We start from the raw sequence: 21,876 nt of genomic DNA on the forward strand, positions 1-21,876 counted from the left end.
TCCCAGGGTCTGGTGTAGCCGCCATTCAAATCTTCCTATGACCACTAACTTAGTCAGTTTGGGACACTATTTTGACTGTGTACATCTGCTCTCTGCCAGAGTGGGTCACACTAGGCTTTTTTATTTATCTCTGAGGCTTTCCATAGGTTGGGGATGATCACTTTCCTGCCGAAAAGATAAGTTTTTGGGTGCCCCGTCAATAAAGAGGGGCTTCCTCACTTGGGGAAAAATCTAACAACATCCTATCTAGAGTGTTGGCAATTCAGGATCATTAGGAAACTAGATGGGCTGATAGCCAAGTAGTACCAAACACTGTCACCTCCTATTAACACCCAGCCCAGAGTGAGTGAGTTATTTTCTAATCTACTGAAACCTGAGTTTAGGCCTCAGTTTCTTCATCTACAAATAGGATTGCTCTGATTATTAAATTAGACAATCTATGTTGAAGCACTGGGCATAGAACCTGGGAACATCAGCCACCGTCATGATGTATAGAGGAAAAGTGTAAAACAGGAGTGAGGCAGTGTGGCTTGGGACTTTGGTACAAAGTGAGGGAACAGTAACTGCTCAGCTTAAAATGTTGGTATTTACCCCATAACCAGTGAAGAGAATCAAATGATTTCTGACATGGGATATGCAATACAGTCTTGGGGCTTGACCTTGAAAAATATAAATGAGAATGAAAAAAAGAGGCATTCTGAAAATATCAGGAGGTGCCATCAACTGGTTTTGGTGATTGTGATTATCACTTTATGTGTCAACTTGGCTATGCTACAGTCTGTAGTAATTTAATCACACTCTAATCTAGAGGTAACTGTGAAGGCATTTTGTAGATATAATTAGAATCCATAATCAGTTGATCCAACTTATAGGAGCTTACCCTAAATAATTTGAGCACATCAGATTCAGTCAGTCAAAAGGCCTCAACAGCAGGGCTGAAGCTTCTGGAAGAAGAAATTCTGCCTGGGAAGAGCAGCTCCAGCCCTGTGCACACATTCCAGCTGTCCCTGCTGATAGCCAGATCTCTGGACTTTGGTCTCACCTGGCCAGTCCCCAACATCAGGTAAGCCAATATTTTGCAACAAATCTTCATGCATATCTCCTACTGGCTTCATCTTTCTGGCTGAAAGATGACTTATACAGTAGCAAAATGGATAAAGAAAATATGCTCTATACATACAGTGGAATATTATTGAGCCTTTAAAAAAGAGGGAACACCTATCATCGGTGATAACACACATCTATCTGGAGGATGTTACCCTAAGTGAAATAAGACAGTCAGAGGATAGATATTGCATGATTGAACTTACATGAAGTATTTAAAGCAGCCAGTCTAAAAGAACCCAGAGAATAGAATAATAGTTGAGAGAAACAGGGAGAGAGGAAAACAGGGAACTGTTATTGAGTGGGTATAAAGTTTTAATTATATTAGATACTGAATAAGCTCTAGAGATACACTATAGAACACTGCATCTCGATCAACAATATAGTATTGTGCACTTAAAAATTCATTTTAAAGGAAGATCTCATTTCTTGTATTCCTACCACCAAAAAAGGAAGAGCGCAAAGAACCTTTTGGAGGTGAAGTGTTTGTTACCTTGGTTGTGGTGATGGTGTCATACCTGCTTTCATGTAGCCCAAATCATTGAATTGTACATATTAAATCTGTACACCTAATAGTTTATACTTCAATAAAGCTATTTCTTAAAAAAAAAGTTGATATAAAAAAAAACACTTCAATTCCTAGAGATTCTTCACAAAGCCTTGGACATACTACGAATTCTGCCTCATCCTTGTGCCAAAGTCCATAAAAATCTCCCTTTTATGCAGCTGGCTTTTTTGGATGAGGCAACATTCCTACTTCAGTTGGCAACTCTATAGAGTGGATCATAGTCCTTGGGACATATTGACTCTGACATATGGATCATGCTCCTGTGTTGGTTTTTTGTTTTGTTTTGTTCCTAATATATATAGTTTTATAAAATTTCTTTTATGTTGGGCTGACTCTTTGATCTCCCCAGGAAACCATGCTTCCCCCACCCCTGGATTGTCTTTTAATCTACAAAAATCACTGACCACAGCTGCAGACAGGGAAGAGTTCTGTAATGAGACAAGCAAAACACAGTGAGCCAGCTCAGACTCAGAGAGTGATAACTGGGAACATCAGTGCATTTTTCTGAACACATGTGGTGAGCACTTTGGAGGCATCCCAACCCTGTATGTCCAGCATGCATGACCAATAAGTGGGCAGAAGAGAACCACCATTCTACACAAGGCTTGAGCTGCTTTAATCCTTACAACAGCCTAGTGGAGTAAAGGCCCTATCTCTATTTAGTGACTGAGAAAACTGAGCTCAGCAAGTCTCAGATTGGGTTCCCCAGAAACAGTTCCTCAGACCAAAGTTGTTTGTAATCTGATATAATTTCAAATTTAAATAAAAGTTGCAGTAACAGGATAAGGAGCTCCTATATACCCTTGACTCAGACTTGCCAGTTGTTACAGTTTTCTCTACTTACTTTATCGTTCTCCTCCCTACCCCTCTGTATCTCTCATTTTTTAAAAGAATCATTTGAAAGTAATTTGGAGATATCCTGTATGTTTACTCCTAAATATTTCAGTGCTTATGTCTTAGGAATGAGGACATTCTTTAACATAAACATGACATAATTATCAAAATCACATAATTTAACACTGCTACAATACTATTACACCTGCAAAGTTCATATTATAATTTTGTTAACTGTCCCAGTATAATGTCTTTTACAACTATTTTTCCTGATCTAAGATCCTATCCAGTACGATGCCTTGCATTTAATTATCTTGTCTCTGTAATCTCCTTCAAGCTAAGACATTTTTCAACCTTTCATTGCCTCCTGAACCTTAACTTTTTTTGCAGAGTACTGGCCAGGAATGTTTTAGAATGTTCAGCAATTTCTGTTTGTCTGAAGAGCCTTTCAGGAAGAAGTGGTAGAGTGGTAATAGAACCATCCAGCAAAATTTCTTTATCAAGACAAGTCCTGTAAAGGGACAATGGCTCCATCCCACAGGAAGTTCTGCAAATGGAGTTGGTCACATGTCAGGGTTATCCTAACTGAGGGAAAAGGATCAGGAGGCTATACCCCTGCCTCCAGCAGTCACTGTCAGCTTCAACACTCCATGCAAAGGAGCTTCAATCATAGGTGGTTCCTGTAATCAGAGGGTACACATGCTGACTGTTGGCTGGAGTGTGCAAACACAGTAAAAGGACCTGGGGGGATAAAGTTGGGGCTCTGACACCATTTACTCAAAGAGTTTGACATACCCAGTATCACACAACTTCTAAGTGTGAGAGGTGGAATTCCAGCAGACTTCCATACTATTGCCTACACTCCATCTCCTCCCTGGAGAACTAAAATCAACTAGAAGCCTGGCTAGTCTGCCTCTGGGCAATAAATGCTTGTTGGCTGGCTGCCTTACTGAAGACCTGTTGAGTGGCCACAAGATTGACTTCTGATCCAAACTGACTAAGATCTCCACAGAGAAGTTAGAGCCCCATGAATTTTCAGAGATAAGATAAGAGTAACAGAGTCAAGACAAGGAACAGCTGGGTCTAGTTTCCTTGGAAAGCCTTGTCCAGAAGCCAAGACTGAAGCCAAGGAGCAAAGTTGAGTAGCCAGGTCAGAATTCAGCGAGTCCCTGATGAGCTGACCAGAGTCCACAAGCCAGACAAGCACAAAGCAGGGGCTTGAAATTAGGAGACCCAGATCCCCAAAAGTTCATGAATAATTAGTTCATCTGATGATTATTGAGCACTGGTATTGTGTCAGATACTGTGTAGGGCTAGGAATAGAGGAGTAAATGTATTAGGCAAAGATTTTTCTCCTGTGTGTTTCCATTGTAGCAAGGGTACAGAGACAGGCAAACACAACAAATAAGGATATCATAAAATATACAGTTCTACATACCATGCAGAAATAAAGCAAGAAAAGAGAAGGGGGCTAGGATATGAGGGGAGACATGGACACAGTTGGTGAGGTGGAAGGACCAACTCATGTAGGAAGGGTGAAGAACTTGACCCAGTGTTCAGTATCCATGCAATAAATATTAAGCTGTGATTCCCACAAGAAGGGAGAAAACTCCTCAGTGATCCTAAAGTTAGCTTGTTGTCAAGCTTATGCAAAAATCCATATCTTTACTACCTATCAGCGTTCAGTAATTTGAGCTCATAGATATTAACTTGGATTGGTTCCAGTAGAAGACAGGTTTCTAAGCAACATGAAGACTCTGGTGGATATGAGCAGTCATAAAAATCCAAGGTCTTCCCTGGGTACAAAAACCAGAGAACAGGTGGATACAGAGTTTGGAGTTCCATCTGGCTAAGTCAGCTGGACAAAGGCCAACCGCTGGGCCTATGTATGATGGAAGATGCTGACCCCAGCTTCTAATCCATCAGGCAAATGAAGTGCTGGTCAAGAAGCAGAGGAAGAAGCTGAGACATGAAAATGGACAAACAAATTGAGGCAAGGAATGCTAAGGGCTTTCTATGGCCTCACTGGCTGCTGAGCCCAACAAAAACATAAGTAACTCCAGCCTACATCCAAGCTCAGCTGAGACCTCTGACATCTACTGCCCTGATCAGGACAGACATCAGGGGCAGCAGACAGCACCTGTAGCTGGAGTTTCCAGTGCACCTCCTGAATTGTCCTGACTACAATCTGCAATATGCCTCCCTGAATGCTCTTAGCCCAAGACTTTGTGTCATGACCAACTCTAGAATCTACTTTCACCCCATTCTCCAGCCTGTATCTATTTACCCCTGGTCAACTCCATTGAACTCCAAGGTATGATTGCAGAAGCATGTGCAGGATGCCAGGTTTGTCTCATGGTGTTCTTCTCCCACTGCCATCCCCCACTTAACCATCCCCACCACTCTCCTAGCTGACACTGTGATCATATAGTCTTCAGAGCACCTCTGCAAAGGATCTACATTACCCATTCTACAAATAAGGCAATTGGAGCTCCAAGGTGTAAGCTTACAAAATAAGGAAGCATGAACCCAGGATTCAAACCCAGGTCTATGTCATTCCAGACCATATCCCTTCCCTAGGTCCATGGAATCTCCAGCCCATATTTCTCAACTATAAAACGGATTCAATAATACCTACTTCATATGTTGTTGAAAGATTTCATTGAGAATCTATAAAGCACCCAGTGCATTGATTTAATTCACATAGTTAAAGGTGATAGATTAATAACTACCACAAATTGTCATTTTCTATGCTGTGCTTGATCCTATGGTGTTGCTAATTGTATCACTTAGACAAAGGTGTTGCAATTGATCTAGTCAGTGGTCCATCCTGGTAAAATGAAAATGAGATAGCCACAGAGTCATTAGAGACTCAAAACCTAAAGACCAGCTACATCTGGAAGACACCTCTGAGAAGCAATCATTCCATAAGGGTTTGAAATACAAGCAACAAACATACTTACAATAAGCAATTTTGAAGCATCAACCCAGGAATTAAACCAAGGACAATACCAAAAGCAAAAATGAGAAGACATTTAAGCAAGGCACAAACTCAGACTTCCACCTCACCAAAAGCAAATTCTAGGGGAAATGAGGTGGAAAAGTCTAATAATTAACGACCTGGACACACTGAACTGATACCACAGGAAGTAATAAACAGATGAATGAGGCTCCAGAAAAATTCAAAGCAGAAATAATTTCCCAGATAGCTACAGAGATAGTGAGCAGAGTGAAAGACATGATTAGAGGCTCTAGAACAGAAACAGATAAAAAAAATAGATGAGCTCAGAAACATGATGGAAGCCATGAATGCCCAGCATAAGAAAGGAATGGAAACCACGATCACATAACATAAGAAAGAAATGGAATCCAAGAACCAGATTAAAACAGATATCCAGGAGATTAGAAACTCCACTGAAATTGTTCATAGCAGATTAATGGAATGTGAAGATAGACTATCAGATATAGAAGACAGGATTGTGATTAGTGACCATGAAAACAGAGATTTCTTAAAAATACTAAGGGACCACAAGAAATCAATCAAGCAGCTGCTAGATGATGCCAAGAAGAATAACATAAGACTGATAGGAGTCCATGAAAAAGCTGGAGAAAGTACAAGTGATATAAAAAGACTGTTCACAGAAGTAATAGTAGAAAACTTCCCAGACAGAGGTAGAGAATTGGACATACAGATAAGTGAGGCATATAGAATTCCAACTAGCCATGATCAAAACAAATCTACATATAGACATATAATAGTCAAGATCCCAGAAACCCAACAGAAGAACAAAATCCTACAAGAAGTTACAGAAAAGAAACAAATCACCTACAAAGGAAAGCCCATAAGAATCACAGCAGTTTCCTCAACACAAATCCTAAAGTCAAGGAGAGCCTGAAGTGAAGTATTTCAAGACCTAAAAAAAATTATCTTCCAACCTAGACTGTTGTATCCTGCAAAATTATCTTTCAAAATTGAAGGGGAAATTAGATACTTCCACAATAAGAACACCTGAGAAATTTCATGAACACCAAACCAGCATTCCAAGCAATTCTAAACAATATCCTAGAAAAAAAACAATGAAGATCACAACTCCATGAGGCCCAACATAGAGAAGCCACCAGGCAAGGCAAGAAACTAAAGGAAAAGCGGGAAAAATAAAAAATAAAAGAGCCAACAACAGTAAAACATCATGACAAGGATGGGTCAATATTTATCAATTATAACCATCAATGTTAATAGCCTCAATTCACCAATCAAAAGAAATAGACTAGCAGAATGGATTAAGAAGCAAAATCCAACAATATGCTGTATACAAGAAACACACCTAACTCAAAAAGAAATTCATAGACTGAAAGCAAAAGGATGGAAAACAGTTCTCCATGAGACAGGAACCCAGGAAATAGCAGGGGTAGCAATCTTACTTGAAGACAAAGTAGATTTCAAACCAAAACTAATTAAAAAAGACAAAGATGGTCACTACATCCTTGTAAAGAGAACAATCCAAGAGGAAGAGATGGCAATCATAAATATATATGCACCAAATTCAAATGCCCCCAACTATACCAAACAAATATTAATGGACACGAAAAACCAAATAACCACTAATACAATTGTAATGGGGGTCCTCAATACCATACTATCACAAATAGACAGATCATCTAGACAAAAAATCAAAAACAAAATTCTAGAACTGAACCAAGCTATTGAACAAATGGACTTAATAGATGTTTACAGAGTGTTCCACCCCACAAAATCTGAATATACATTCTTTTTGGCTGCACACAGGTCATTCTCCAAAATAGACCACATGCTAGCTCATAGGACATGTTTAAGTAAATGTAAAAGAATTGAACCTACCCCCTGTATATTATCAGACCATAGTGCAATAAAATTGGAGATCAATAACATAAGAAACCGCAAAACCCCACAAAGACATGGAAATTGAATAACACTCTCCTGAACAACCAATGCGTCACAGAGGAAATTAAAGAAGAAATTAGACAGTTTCTACAAGTAAATGATAATGCCAGTACAACATACAGGAATCTATGGGACACAATGAAAGCAGTTCTATGAGGGAAATTCATAGCAGTGAATGCCCATGTTAGGAAAACAGAGAGAGCTCAAATAAACAACCTAATGCAGAACCTCAAGCTTCTAGAAAAAGAAGAGTATAACAAACCCAAAGCTAGTACAAGAGAGGAAATTATAAAGATCAGAGCAGAAATCAATGCAATGGAAACTAAGAGAAAGGTACAAACAATCAATGAATCAAAGAGTTGGTTTTTCAAAAGAATAAATAAAATCAATAAACCTTTAGCCAACCTTATAAAAAAATAAAGGAAAGAAAAAGCTCAAATCCATGTCATTAAGAATGAAATAGGTGAAGTCACAACAGATCCAGCAGAAATCCAGAGGATCATCAATACCTACTTTGAGAACCTGCACTGTAATAAAATGGAAAACACAGAAAAAATGGACAGATTCCCAGATACATACGAATTGCCAAAGTTAAATGAAAAAGATATAGAAATTCTAAACACCCCAATTGCAATGAGTGAAATTGAAAATGTAATAAAAAATTTACCAACAAAGAAAAGCCCATGTCCTAACAGGTTCACTGTTGAATTCTACAAGACATTAGAGAGGAACTACTGCCCCTACTGTTTAAATTCATCCATGAGATTAAAAAGGAAGCAATACTTCCAAATTCATTTCTGGAAGCAAGTGTTACTTTGATTCCAAAACCAGGGAAAGACCCAACCAAAAAAGAGAACGGCAGGCCAATCTCTCTAATGAATATTGATGCAAAAATCCTCAACAACAAATGGGCAAACAGAATACAGAGGGTCATCAAGAAGATCATACACCCTGACCAAGTCAGATTTATCCCAGTAATGCAAGGATGGTACAACATATGTAAATCAATAAATGTAATACACTATATTAACAGAGGAAAGGACAAAAACCATATGATCATCTCAATAGATGCAGAAAAGGCATTCGACAAAATCCAACACCCATTCATGATTTTAAAAAACTCTACAGAAAATTGGAACACAAGGACTTTGTCTCAACCTGATTATGGCTATTTATGAAAAACCAACAGCCAACATCATACTAAATGGTCAAAAACTGAAAAATTTGACACTAAAATCAGGAACAAAACAAGGATGCCCACTATCACCACTCCTGTTCAATATAGTTCTGGAAACATTAGCTATAACAATTAGAAAAGAGAAAGAAATAAAAGGAATAAAGATAGGAAAAGAAGAAGTTAAACTGTTGTTATTTGCTGATGATATGGTACTTTATACAGTAGAGCCAAAAAACTCCACCAAAATACTTATAGACTTAATTGACAGATTCAGTAAAATAGCTGGATACAAGCTCAACACTCAAAAAACAATAGTCTTTTTGTACACAAATAAGAGACTCACTGAGAAAGAAATTAGGGAAACAATTCCTTTTACAATAGCATCCAAAAAATGAAATATCTAGGAATCAATCTAACGAAGGAAGAAAAAGACCTTTACACTGAAAACTACAGCACTCTGAAAAAAAGAGATGGAAGAGGATATAAGAAAATGGAAAGACATCCCTTGCTCCTGGGTAGGAAGAACCAATATAGTGAAAATGGCCATACTTCCAAAACTGCTATACAGATTTAATGCAATGCCAATTGAAATTTCAACAATATATTTCACAGAACTAGAGAAAACAATCCAAAAATTCATTTGGAATCAGAAGAGACCTAAAATAGCCAAAGCAATTCTAGGCAACAGAGACATGGCAGGGGGTATCATAATCCCCAACTTGAAACTATACTACAAACATACTGTGATAAAAACATCAGGGTACTGGCAAAGAAACAGACCTGAGGATCAGTGAAATAGATTTGAAGATCCAAAAACAACTACAGACACACTCAGCCACCTCATCTTTGACAAAGGAGCCAACCACCCTCATTGGAAGAAAGATAGCCTATTTAATAAATGGTGTTGGAAAAAACAGATTTCAACCTGCCAAAAATTAAAATTAGACCCATATTTATCACCATGCACTAAACTAAGATTGAAGTGGATTAAAGATCAAATATTAAAACAGAAACACTAAACTTGCTGGAAGATAAGTTAGGTAGAACTCTTGAAGACACTGGCATAAGAAAAGACTATGAACAAAACCTCAGTAGCACGGTAACCAGCACAAAGAATCAACAACTGGGATCTCATCTTATTAAAAAGTTCCTGCACTGCAAGAGAAACCACCAACAGAGCTAAAAGACAGCTTACAATGTGAGAAAAAAATTTTAGCAGCTTTACCTCAGACAAAGGACTACTATCTAGAATATGTAAAGAACTGAAAAAAGTCAGACCTCCCACATTTAAAGACCCAATCCAAAAATTGGCATCTGAAATGAACAGACATCTCTCAGACAAAGAAGTAAAAGCAGCAAATATGAAAAAATATTCAACATCACTGGTCATTTGAGAGATGCAGATGAAAATAACTCTGAGATTCCACCTCACCCCACAGAGAATGGCTGCTATCAAGAAATCAACCAATAACAAATTCTGGCAGGGGTGTGGAGAGAAAGGAACCCTTCTCCATTGTTGGTGGGAGTGCAGACTGGTGCAACCACTATGGAAATCAGTATGGAGATACCTCAAAGAACTAGGAGTAGAGGTCCCCTTTGACCCAGCTATTCCTCTGCTGAGTATCTTCCCCCAAAATTTAAAAGAATCATACCACAGCGATATATGTGCACCCATGTTTATAGTGGTACAGTTTATAATAGTGAAAGCTTGGAAACAGCCTAAGTACCCATCAACTGGAGACTGGATAAAGAAGATATGTTTTTTTTATAAAATGGAGTACTACTCAGCCATAAAGAATGAGAAATGAGAGACATTTATAGCTAAATGGATGCATATTGAGGCCATACTCTTAAATGAAATAAATAGGACACACATGTCTAAATACCTAATAGTTTCTCTGGTGTGAGAAACTGAAAGTGTAAATAAGGATTAAAATGATTAAAATGAATAACTGATAATTTGAAATGGGAAGAAAAGGTCCAAAGGGGTAGGGGAAGTGGGAGGGGAAGGGGAAAGGAAAGAAGGGAAAGGAAAAATTATAAGAAAAGTAAAAAATGGAAACAAAGTCTTCATAAATAGGGGAGGGTTGAGGGGGTGAAGGGAAGACAGGGAATGCGGAAAAAATAAGAACCAAGATACATCATGTACAGATACAAGTACCCAATGATAAATGTAAATGTATTGTATACCAAAAATGTACCAATAAAAGAATTTAAGCAAAAATGAAAAATAAAAAAATAAAACACCCAGTACAGCATCTGGAATTCACAGTAAATGCTACATGCTATCTAATGTAGTAATAGAAGTGACATCATCCTTTAGCCCTCCTGAGAAAGTCTGCTCATTGGTTTGAGAATAAAAACAGAATTGGAAGGCAAAGGGGCCCTGGCAATCCTTAGCAACTACTCCCAAAGAGAGGAAGCTAGTCCCCAACTTCTGAGCACTCATAACTCTGCCAAAGCAGGTGCTCATCTGTTGAGAATCAGGGCCACACACACAAGTCAGAGCATTTGTTCAAGTATTAAAAGTCAGCCTGTATGGCCTTGCCATTAAACTCCCTGTGGGTGAGCCAGGTTAACAGTGGGGCCTTATGTGATAAGTCATTAATCTCCATGTGTAATGCAAGAGTCGTACAACTTACTTTAGCACTAATCTCCCATGAGTTACAGCCTCTTCTGTGATTCATAAAACTAATCAATCACACCTCCCAGGCTCTCATCTATTTATTACTGCTTTTTAAATTCTTGGAGAGGGAGAACCTGGTAGATGTTTTTCATTCCTTCCCCAGCTGGGCCAACCTTCACAGGCTGCAGGGATATGGACTCTGTGCCCCAGTTCAAGTCACAGACCAAGCTTAGTTGAATTCTGAGGCTTGTAAGAAGCTGGTGATCTTGCATTCCTGGCATCTAGAAGGTGCCTCCTTTTTACTCAGAGTTGGGACTGAGGGGGGCAGGCCTGGTCCTCACAAACTTGTAACTAGAAGGCTCATCCTCCAGGTTCTAGTTGATACCATCTAAAAGCTCTTCCCTGGCCATTCCAGGATGGAAACCCTTTTGGTGCTTTCAATCACTTACCTCGCATTGGACTGCTTTTTAGGGCCATCCAAAGTGCAGTGGGAATTCATGGCTTTGTTTATTTTTTGTGGTATCTCTGTGTATACATGTGAGTTTCTAACTCCAATTTAGATTATAGGCTTCTTCCAAAGAGACTTAGCACCCAGCACCTACCTCAGTGCCTATCATGTTATAGGTGCTCAGAAAAATGTGTGCAAATGAGTGAATTGCCTTATTTCATTCCCATTACAATCCTCAGAGAAAGTGATTAGTAAACCCAATTTAGAGATGAGAAACAGAGGCTGAAAGACTCAGTCACATGTCCAAGATCAAACAGCCAGATGTTGAACCCAGGTCTCTAGACTCCAAATTTCTTATCAAAAGTCTCTTCCTGGTGTTAGAATGGAGGAACAAGGTTACTGAGAGGGTGTGGTGTGGTCACAGATACTGGGAGGAATAGTGTAGACAACAAGGAGGCAGGCTGGATGGTCAGCTGGCATAAACATCTGGACACCCACCAGATACCCCAGTGCCCTGGTGAGACAGAAAAATGAGCACTTCCCATGGAACCCTGGAAGCTGATACCTGGAGCACTATGGATTGCTGCAATTCTGTTTTTATGAGTGAAGCCTTTTCCACCCCCAGCCCTTCTGTAACACTCTCCTCTTCTGGTCTCTCATTGGTCTAGGCAGTAGGTGGAGCTGACCATGGACACTGGGAAGGGCCAGGGTTCAGTGCAAAAGCTGATATAGGGCATGGTCAGGATGGGGTGGGGGAGGAGCAGAGGCAAGCTGGGAACAGAGACATGAGAAAACACCCACTGGCTAAATCTGATTCTAAAATCCAAGATTCCATGGTCAAAGGTCTTATACTCCACAGCGTGGATTTCACTGCTTGTTGTGAAATGACACCTTCCACCCAGGGTTACTCCAGAACGCTGTGGTCCAGGGATCTGGCCTGTTTATAATTGTTCCCTGGCCTCAACCCAATAGCTGTGTTGAGAATGTGTCCCGCAATCCTGAGCCTGGAGGAAGGGAACATCCTATCTGAGACTACCACAGAGTGCCATGGAGGTGGGAGAGGAGAAGAGACATGGCCTGAGACAGCAAGGGAGCAGGAGTGAACAGAATAAAGCTGCAAGCTGTGAGGTTCAGGATTAAAGAAGCCTCCCCCAGGGTGCTGTTCAGAGCAGAAGTGGTAGACAGATGACCATCTGAGTAGGGCAGGCACCCTGAGAAGGTGGCTGTCCCCAAGAGGCAATGCACCCCTCCTCATAAGCAGCATGGAAACCCCTTTCTTCAGTGCAGAAACTATCTAACCAGGGCCAAGGAAAGCTATCCTGAAGGCAAAGAGAACATAGGAAAAGATGTTGCTCATCCTGCCTGTGTGTGCCTATGCATGCATCAGCATGGATGCACATGCCCAGGTGTGTCTACATGCTTCATATTTACAAAATGAGAAGAGAAAGAAGCAGAGGGTGGATGATGGGAAAAAAGCGGTGACCCAGTTAATGTAGATGTGTCAACAGTGGTCAATAAGAAGCAAATACCAGTCCATATCATTAACCAATCCACTGATATTTACTGAGCTTTATTTACTATGTGCCAAGCGCTGTTTGAAGCGCTCAGGACACAGTGTGAAATGGCACAGTCATGAAGGCCTGACTCTCTCTACATTGGCAAATACAGGCCACCAATTTATATGCTGATGAGTCTAATAAGGTAGATAAAGGGAAAGAGAGGGAAAGAACTGTGGGAATGAACACCAGAAGATTCTTCCAGTCTGAGGAATCAAGGAAGCCTCCCTAAGGAGGTGATCTTTAAGAGGAATAGAAAAGCATTTGTGCAGGACCAAGGGGCCAAACCTTCTGATAGAAAACACAGAGCAAGGGAGAACAGGAGATAGGCTGTGATGTAGCTAAGACAAATTGGAATGAGTCTCAAAGAAATAAAAGTAGCAATTATTACTTTGAAGCACACACTCAGACTATTAACAAAATGTTGCTTTAATTATATCTACCTTAATGAACAGATAAAAACAGTTGGCAATTAGTTCTGTAATTGGTTATGTAAAGAGAAATGCTGTTTTGAGTTATAAAGCATATGTCTTGTACACAATTTATGAGGAAAAAAAAGATGCTTCTTCAAGTGCTAAAGCATGGTGCCCTAAAGAGCTGTCACATCCCAGAGTCTCATAGGCATCTTGCTTCATGGGTTCTGAAAAGGTAGGCTTTTACCCTAGTTGTAGCTAGAATAACGACAGGCAATTTCGAGGAGTTTTTATTCTAGATGTGAGTGACTCTGGGAAACAGAATGGTTCAAGTCTCTGAAACTCACAAGCTCTGTGGCCTTAACATTTCCCTTAAACTCTCTATGGTTTAATCTTTAAAATAGTGGTAATAATAGTGTTCACTTCATGGAGCTTTGAAAGTTCTGCAAGATCACACAAAGAAAGGATAGAACATACAGAAAATATTTAATAAATACTGTGTATATCCATATATTACATATTATGCTACTTTTGTTATGCTGGCATAACAAGTGCCCAAGAATTTGAGGACTTAAACAACACATATTTGCTATCACCTAGTTCTCAGATAACAAGCTTAACATGGATGTCATGCATCTCACAGGGCTCTGTTCTATTCTGGCAGTTCTTGGGGAGAATCCATAATCTTGCCTTCCCAGATTCTTCCATTCACTACATTCCTTGACTTGTGACTTGTTCTTCTGGATTTAAAGCCAGCAACATTGCATCTCTCTGACCATTTTCACCTAGTCACATCTACCTTTGACCCCAGTTAGGAAAGGTTCTCCAATTTGAAGTACCAACATGATTGGATTGGATAATTCAAGCTAATCTTCTCATCTCAAGGTCTATAACCTTAGTCACATCTGCAAAGGAATTTTGTCATGTATGATAACATGTTCACAGGATTAAGTCATGGACATCTTTAGGGGGCCTATCACAATGTATGTACCTGCATGTACTTACAGTGATTTTTTTCATAAAGGAAAAATGATGTATCAGTCCTCATAACTATATACTCTTGTACTCTTTTTCACTTCCCATGCACCCTCAACTTTTTTATATATCATTACAAGTGAGTTCCCTACAACATTAAATGTAAATTCACTGTACAGTTAGTTCAAGAACTTAGGATCCTAGTCCTTCCACTTTTGGAGCTCCCTCCTATCCTCATTAAACCACATCACAACACATGGTAAAAGTATAATCAGAGGAAAGCCGCTCACCCCATGGCATCCATGAAGCAGAGAGAGAAGGAAGGATCCAGGGACAAGAAAAGATCCTTTCAGGTCACATTGCCAGTGACCCACCTCCAACCAGGCCCCATCTCTGAACACATTTGATTGTGGTGGGCATTTTAGATGCAAACCATAACCTTCTGCTCCTGGCCCCCAAAAGGCCTGAGTCCATTTTATTATGCAAAATACAGTTAGTCCATCTTATGAGTTGCCAAAGTCTTAACAGTTCCAGCATTGCTGGAAAGAGCCCAAATCCAGTCTCGTCTGAGACTCAAGGCAATCTTTTAGCTGTGAGACTCTGTAAAAACGAAAAAGAAAGTTAAATACTTCAACAAGTATTCAATAAATGTAAACATTTCCATTTCAAAAGGGAAAATAACAGTATAGAAAGAAATTGTACAAAAGCAAGACTGAAACCCAGCAAGGCACATATTAAATTTTGCAGATCCATGTCCAGCTCATAAGATGATGAGATATGAACTCCAAAGGGCTTGAACAGCCCTGACCCTATGGCTTTGCTAGTTGCAACTCACATGCCCTCTCTCTTGAGCTGGCTCTGCTAGTTGCCTACAGTTTTACTCATTCCATCTTCCTGCCATTTTCATCTGAAACCTTCAGCTTCACTCTCATAGCTTCACACATTGCCCTCACAGGGGCTCCTGGTAGGGACTGTGATTCTGCAAAACATTTTTACCTGACCTACTAGACTTTCTTCTGAAGTTGTGTGAAAACCTCTGTGACCCCATAATACTTACATGCCTGAAAAACTAGTACCACATGAATGACTTAAAGGTCTACTATCAGCTTGAGCAGTAAGCAGATCCTTCTGGACCATGGCTGTAGTCACCTCTGAGTGCCTGGATGGCTGAACTTGGAGAAATATTTCTCTAAGCCTATACAGCCCTGAAGGAGTAGAATACCCTGGAGTTCTCTTCTTAGAACAAAATCTTTCAAAGGTGTTTACCTTTTTCCATCCCTGAAACTGCAATGGATTTTGGATGGAGTCTGACCAATTTCTGAGATGCCTGCAAGCTATTTTCCTAATGTCCTGATGCAAAGTATTTGACTCCTTTTTAATACTAATCTTTTCAGTAACCACATTCTCTTTTGCCCCAACTTTATATTCCTTCCTCTCTGGCAAGGTCTCATACCAATCCTTTTTGTTCCTGATTTTCAATGTAAATATGACTGAATGCAGCCCAGCAATATACCTTCCACAGCCTAAACATTGATCTGCCTTGAAATTTCCTTTACCAAATTATTTAATCTGCCATACTTAATCTCAGTTTTCCACAGTCTAATGATGGGCAAAATGTAGACAAACTTTTCCACCAGACCACAACACATATGGACTGTAGTCCAGCTGCTAATGGAGTCCTTGTTCCCAACTGAAACCTTCTGAACCTGGCTTTACTGTCTGCATTTCTATTAGCATTTTGGTCTTCTGAGCTCTGACCAATATTGCACATTAAGTGACTCACAACATCTATGCTTTCTCTAAACCACAACTCCAAACTTTTCTAAACACCTCCTACAAACTAGTTCCAAAGGCTTCTGAACTACACAGTCAGGTACAATCACCCTAATGACCCACACTTGATACCAATTTTCTGTATTAATCAGTTTTACTATCACTGAAATAAAATATCTGATACTCAAAACATAAAGGAGCAGAGATTTATTTTGCTTCATGGTTTCAGTAGGTTCAGTCCATGTTTGGCTGGCTCCAAGGCAGAAATGGTATGCATGGGAGAGGAAAGTTGCTTACCTCATGGAAACCATGAAGTACACAGATAAAGAAGAAGTTAGGGAGAAGAAAACATCCTTCCAGATCACATCCCCAGGGGCTTATCTCTTTCAACTAGACTCCAGCTCTGAACACATGAGACTTTTGCGGGGACATTTTAGATCTAAACTGTAACAATCTTAACAGTGAATCTAATTCCTACATAACTATAGGGGTTGAATTGAATTGAGTTTGCTGATAAAATATGATATTTTATATAAATTAATCAAAATTATCCTTATTCTTTGCATTTTTTTTTTACTTCTTAAGACTTGAGCTCTTTTCATAGAAATCTGAAACACTCATAAGTCCATAGACACTGTGCTGCAAGGATTCATAATCAAAAGGTCTTAGGTTGGTAGTTATTCCTATGAGATGGGGCTGGGGGAAAAAGAAATAGGTGGAGGGAAGAAACAAAAAGGTGAGGAGAGGGAGGAGAGAGAAAAAAACAAGAAGAGAGAAAGGAACAAAGGAGGGAGGGTAAGAAAAAGGATAGAAGAAGGAAGATAATATTCTGTAATGTGAAAATGCAATTGATCTGCTTTCTCTTCCAGTGCTAAGGTCATGGATTGAGACCATCCATGAATAATTCCATCAATAATCATTTGTTTATTCATTTATACATGAATAGTTCCTTTGCACCTGCTAAGGACTCATCTCCACATTGAGCTTTGGTAGCTCCATGATGAATAAAATTCTGTCCCCACCCTTAGGAATCTCCCAGTTTTCCTAATCTTGTACGTGACTTTACATATATTACCTTTGCTTGAAAGAATGAAGCTAGCCCATTTTCAGAGTGGCTAACATTACCAAGAATGACTAGATGCTTACCAGATTTTTAAGCACCTCAAAAACAGTTCATTTCCTTAGCTGGCTTCTTTCTCATTTTTGGTACAATTTACATACAATGAAATGCACAGATTTATAAAAAGAGGAGCCTTTCAATTTTGATGGTGGCCCCAGAAAATTCTCTCATGCCCCTTCCCAGTAACACCCCCACACACATAGGAAGCAACCACAGCTCTGACTTATCGCAAGTTAGTTTTACTTCTTCTAGAACCTGACAAATATGGAATCATAGGTGAAATCTTTTGTGTCTGGTTTCTTTTGCTGAGCATGATTTGTTTTTTAGCTCATGTTGTGTGTATCAGTAATCTGTTCCTTTTTATTGCAGAGTTATATTCTACTGTATAAATAGACCATAAATTTTTACCCATTCTCCTGTTAATGAGTATTTGAACAGTTTCCAGTTTTAGGCTACTGTGATTAAAGCTGGCATGAATACTTTTGTAAAAGATTTTTAGGAATATATGTTTTTACTTCTCATAGATAAATATGAAGAAAAAGAATCACTAGGTCATAGATTAGATATTTATTTAACTCTTAAAGGAACTGCCAATCATCTTTTCAAAGTGACTGTGCCCTTTATACCCCTGCCACATGTTCTGACTGGTCCCCATTCTCTTCAACATTTGGTCTTGTCTTTTCTGTCTTTTTATTCTAGATGTTTTGGAAACACAGTTCAGAATACTTTAACTTTTTATGGAAGTGCTCAATCTATGGTGTGAGAAAATACTTCTGGGAGCCTCTGAAATATGCTACTTGTATATTTGTGGGTATCCATTTGCAAAAACAATTCTTAAGACGCACTGGGCCTTGCCAGTGAATCAGATGGGGCCAGACGTAGCATGCAATCCACAGACTGCCTCTCCAGGGTCAAAAGACATCCTTTGAAGGATAGTCAAAGGCTCTAGTGGGAGCCTCATTGGCTAGGGGCCTACTTGAGGTGTGCTCCATTGGGATTAAGGTTGGCAGAGACTGAGAGTGAAAAAGAGCTCCTCCCCTACCACACTCATGGACATTCCTCCTAGCGTAGGCTGCCCTACAGAGATGAACATAACAAAACCACTTTTTCCCCAAATGGCATTCAACTTCCATCATCCTCCCCAAATTTTAGTATCATACTAGAGCAATCCATGACTTTGAAATACACAGATATATCTTCATTGGTAAGGTTCCAAAATACCCCCTTAATAAAGTGGACCAGCTGAGACTGTAGCAGACCTGTCTCAATACAGACTTCATTTCCCTGCTGTCAAAGGGCCAAGTTCTATACTACCCAATATGGAGCCACAAGCCACACATGGTCACTGACCACTTGATATGTGGCTGGTCCACATAGAGATGTGCTAACAGTATGAAACGCATACAGAAGTTACACTGGGAATGAAGAAAGAAAAGTATAAGAGATCTCATTCAGAATTTTATAGTTATTTTATATTAAAATGATAATATTTTAGATAATCAAGTTAAATAGAATATATTTTAAAATTAATTGCACCTGTTTCTTTTTTATTCTAACTACTATAAAATTTTAAATTATGTAAATGCCTTCCATTATATTTCTATTGTATTTTCTGATCTAGCTTATTCCACTCTACATGGACATATCTCCCAAAATTCAGGCCAGCTCAGTGTGGTCACCATCAGGACCCAGTAGATCAGATTCCAAGGGCCCTCCGCTTGCAGGAACTTCACAGAGTCCCCATGATCAGTTATAAGTATGCTGTGCTCTGGCCAGATTAACAGATCTGAGCTGCATGTCTATAGCCCCACCCCACCATGAGACTCAAAAGAGACCAGCATCCTTGTACTGAAATGATGAAGAGTTTCCCAGCAGCCAATAGCATCTGATGCTGAAACTGATCTCTCAAGGGCAAGGCTCCTAGGAGGGGTAACCAGCTCTCCTGACTTGCCAGGGACTGTTTGAAGGAGCTCCTGAGGGGTGGGACTTTCAGTTTTTAAAACCAGAGAGGCCCAGGCAAATAAGAACGAGTTGTTCACACTGGACTTAGGCATACCCATGAGACCTGCTTTTTAGGGGCCCTACATAGAACCTCCCACCATCAACCAAGCATTAAGATGTTTCAGGAACAAGCAGAGCAGATACAAAAGGTCCAACTACCACAGGCCGCACCTGCTAGTGCCTTCCCTTAACCAGATGAAAACCGAAATTCTTAAACCACACCCACTGAGGCAGCAGGAGACAGAGAATAGGGAGCCCTCGGGGTGAAGTTTGGGATCGAACTCCTCCAAGGAGCTGTGGTACGTGTGGCTGATCAGCTCACTTCCCTCACTCCCTGGGGTGGGGTCAGGGTGGGGAGTCTGTCTGACTCATTACTCAGGCCATAGGCCTGTCTGCTCATCTCCAGACTGGGGACCTACCCACCCCACCTCTTTCTGCTATGTTGTCAGCCACAGGCCATGTCCCCCAAGAGGGCATGAAGGGGTGGTTGGGGCAGGTTTCCCGGGCTGAGCTAAGGAAGGTGTTGTCTGTCACAAGCTCTGGTTCGACATAACTGGCCAGGCAATTGTCAATCTCTCATCATCTCCTTTTAACGTATACCAGTGTCTTCAACTCTAAGTCATTCCTGAGGGGAGGGCATGGGGACAGAAACTCACATGCTTTTCTTTTTCCCCGTGGATTTGGAGACTGGCGAGGCTGACATCCAAGTGAAAAGACCAAGCAAAGTGTCATTCATCTGTTCAGGTACTCACTGTGCCTCTGTGTACACCAGACACTAAGGAAACAGCTGAAATACAGTAATAAAGTTCCTGCTTTCATGGTCCTTATAGTCAGGCAGGGGGTGGGGGTGGGGGGTGATAAAGGAGCCGTTTAGAAAATGTGATAAGAGTTATGAAAGGAAGCCAGGCATGGAGGTTTGTGCCTGCAACCCCAGTACTCAGGAGGCTAAGGCAGGAGGATAACATGTTCCAAGCCAACCTGGGCTACAAAGTGGGACCCTCTTCCTCAAAAAAAAAAAAAAAAAGCAAACAAAAAGCAAGGTTATGGAAGACCTGGGTGTTTTGTAAATATATATCCTGAATTTATCCCAGTCTGCTAAACCATGGAGAACTCCCCTGGGGAAGCAAGATTGAGACCCACAGATGAAGAAGAGTTAACATGGAAGCCTCAGAGCACACACTGGGCTGCACCCAGTCAGGATGTATTGGGACAGGAACCCAGCGGACGCAGGTATAGGTGAACAGGATGTCATCTCAAGAGGAAGAACAGAGCTGAGATCAAGACCTTAGAATCTAGAGTTCAACTAACCCAAATTTGAATTTCAGGACCACTTACATTTTCTACACCACATCCTTAATCTCAGCTTCTTTTTATCTATAAAATGGGTATAAATATTACCTATTTCATAAAGTTATGAAAATTTTAAAAGACAAAACATGCAGAGAATCTAGGGTGATGTCTGGCATAGGCAGGGGAGAGGAAGATGACATAAAAAAGAATTAAGGTGTATTACATACATGTACCAAATCCTCATAATGAATGTAATCATTATGTCCTGCAAACATGTACTAACAAAAATTAAAAATTTAATTAAAAAGTGAGATTTTTCTGCTTTAAATTGTTAATATGACAGTGAGGAAAGATAAAACATGCTGTGGGAACTGACTATCACTTATCATTTATCTTACGGTAACAATTATTCAAAAGAAACTCTAAAATTGGCAAAATGCCACATGTGTCTCAAAGAAGAAATATTGGAGCTGAGCCTGGAAGGGTGGATGTTTAACTTGCAGAGAGAGTATGAAGAAAGGCAGGAAGACCAGAATGGGTGGGGCATGGTGGGAGTGGTCCAAGGCTGCCAGAGGACAAGGAGATGGCAGTCAATCAGACTGAAGGTCTGGGCGAGGTGGTGCAGGGGACTCAGCAGGCCATGCTAAGAAGCACCACCTTCCTCCAGTGGACACTGAAGTTCTTGGAGATGGTCAGTGATTTGTTGAAGTTTGTGCTGGTAGAATAAAGGTTACCTGCAAAAGAAAAACAAGAGGCCAGACCACAAAGAGGCAGCCAATCTAAGTGTCCAGGATCACCCTGAAATACTACATGTTGCCTCTCATATCCATACTTTACCACACACTAATCTTTTTGCCTGGAAATCCAAACTTGCCTTCCAAAATTTTGTCAAGTCATTCATTCATCCAACTAATATTTCTTAAGCACTTATTCTGTGTGGGTGAAGCCGATAACCCCTGTTTTCAATGAAATTGGTGGTCTAATGCAAGGGTTAACAAACTCTTTCTGTAAAGAACCAGAAAGTAACTACTTCAGTCTTTGCAGATTGTGGAGTCTCCAGCACAACACTG

General features: G+C 40.1%; 1 long non-coding RNA gene across 1 annotated transcript in view; it reads right to left on the bottom strand.

Annotated features, from left to right (window-relative positions):
• Positions 1-1,772: 1,772 nt before the first annotated feature.
• The window catches only part of LOC110347355 (uncharacterized), a 103,571-nt gene continuing 83,467 nt past the window's right edge, over positions 1,773-21,876 (bottom strand). The window contains exon 6 of the long non-coding RNA XR_015442038.1: positions 1,773-15,222. This is a non-coding gene — a long non-coding RNA (uncharacterized LOC110347355). The remainder of the gene's footprint in view (positions 15,223-21,876) is intronic.

This window comes from Heterocephalus glaber, unplaced genomic scaffold, assembly GCF_053883595.1.
Source record: "Heterocephalus glaber isolate CG9 unplaced genomic scaffold, H.glaber_assembly_v1.0 deba00001532, whole genome shotgun sequence".
Lineage (NCBI taxonomy): Eukaryota > Metazoa > Chordata > Mammalia > Rodentia > Bathyergidae > Heterocephalus > Heterocephalus glaber.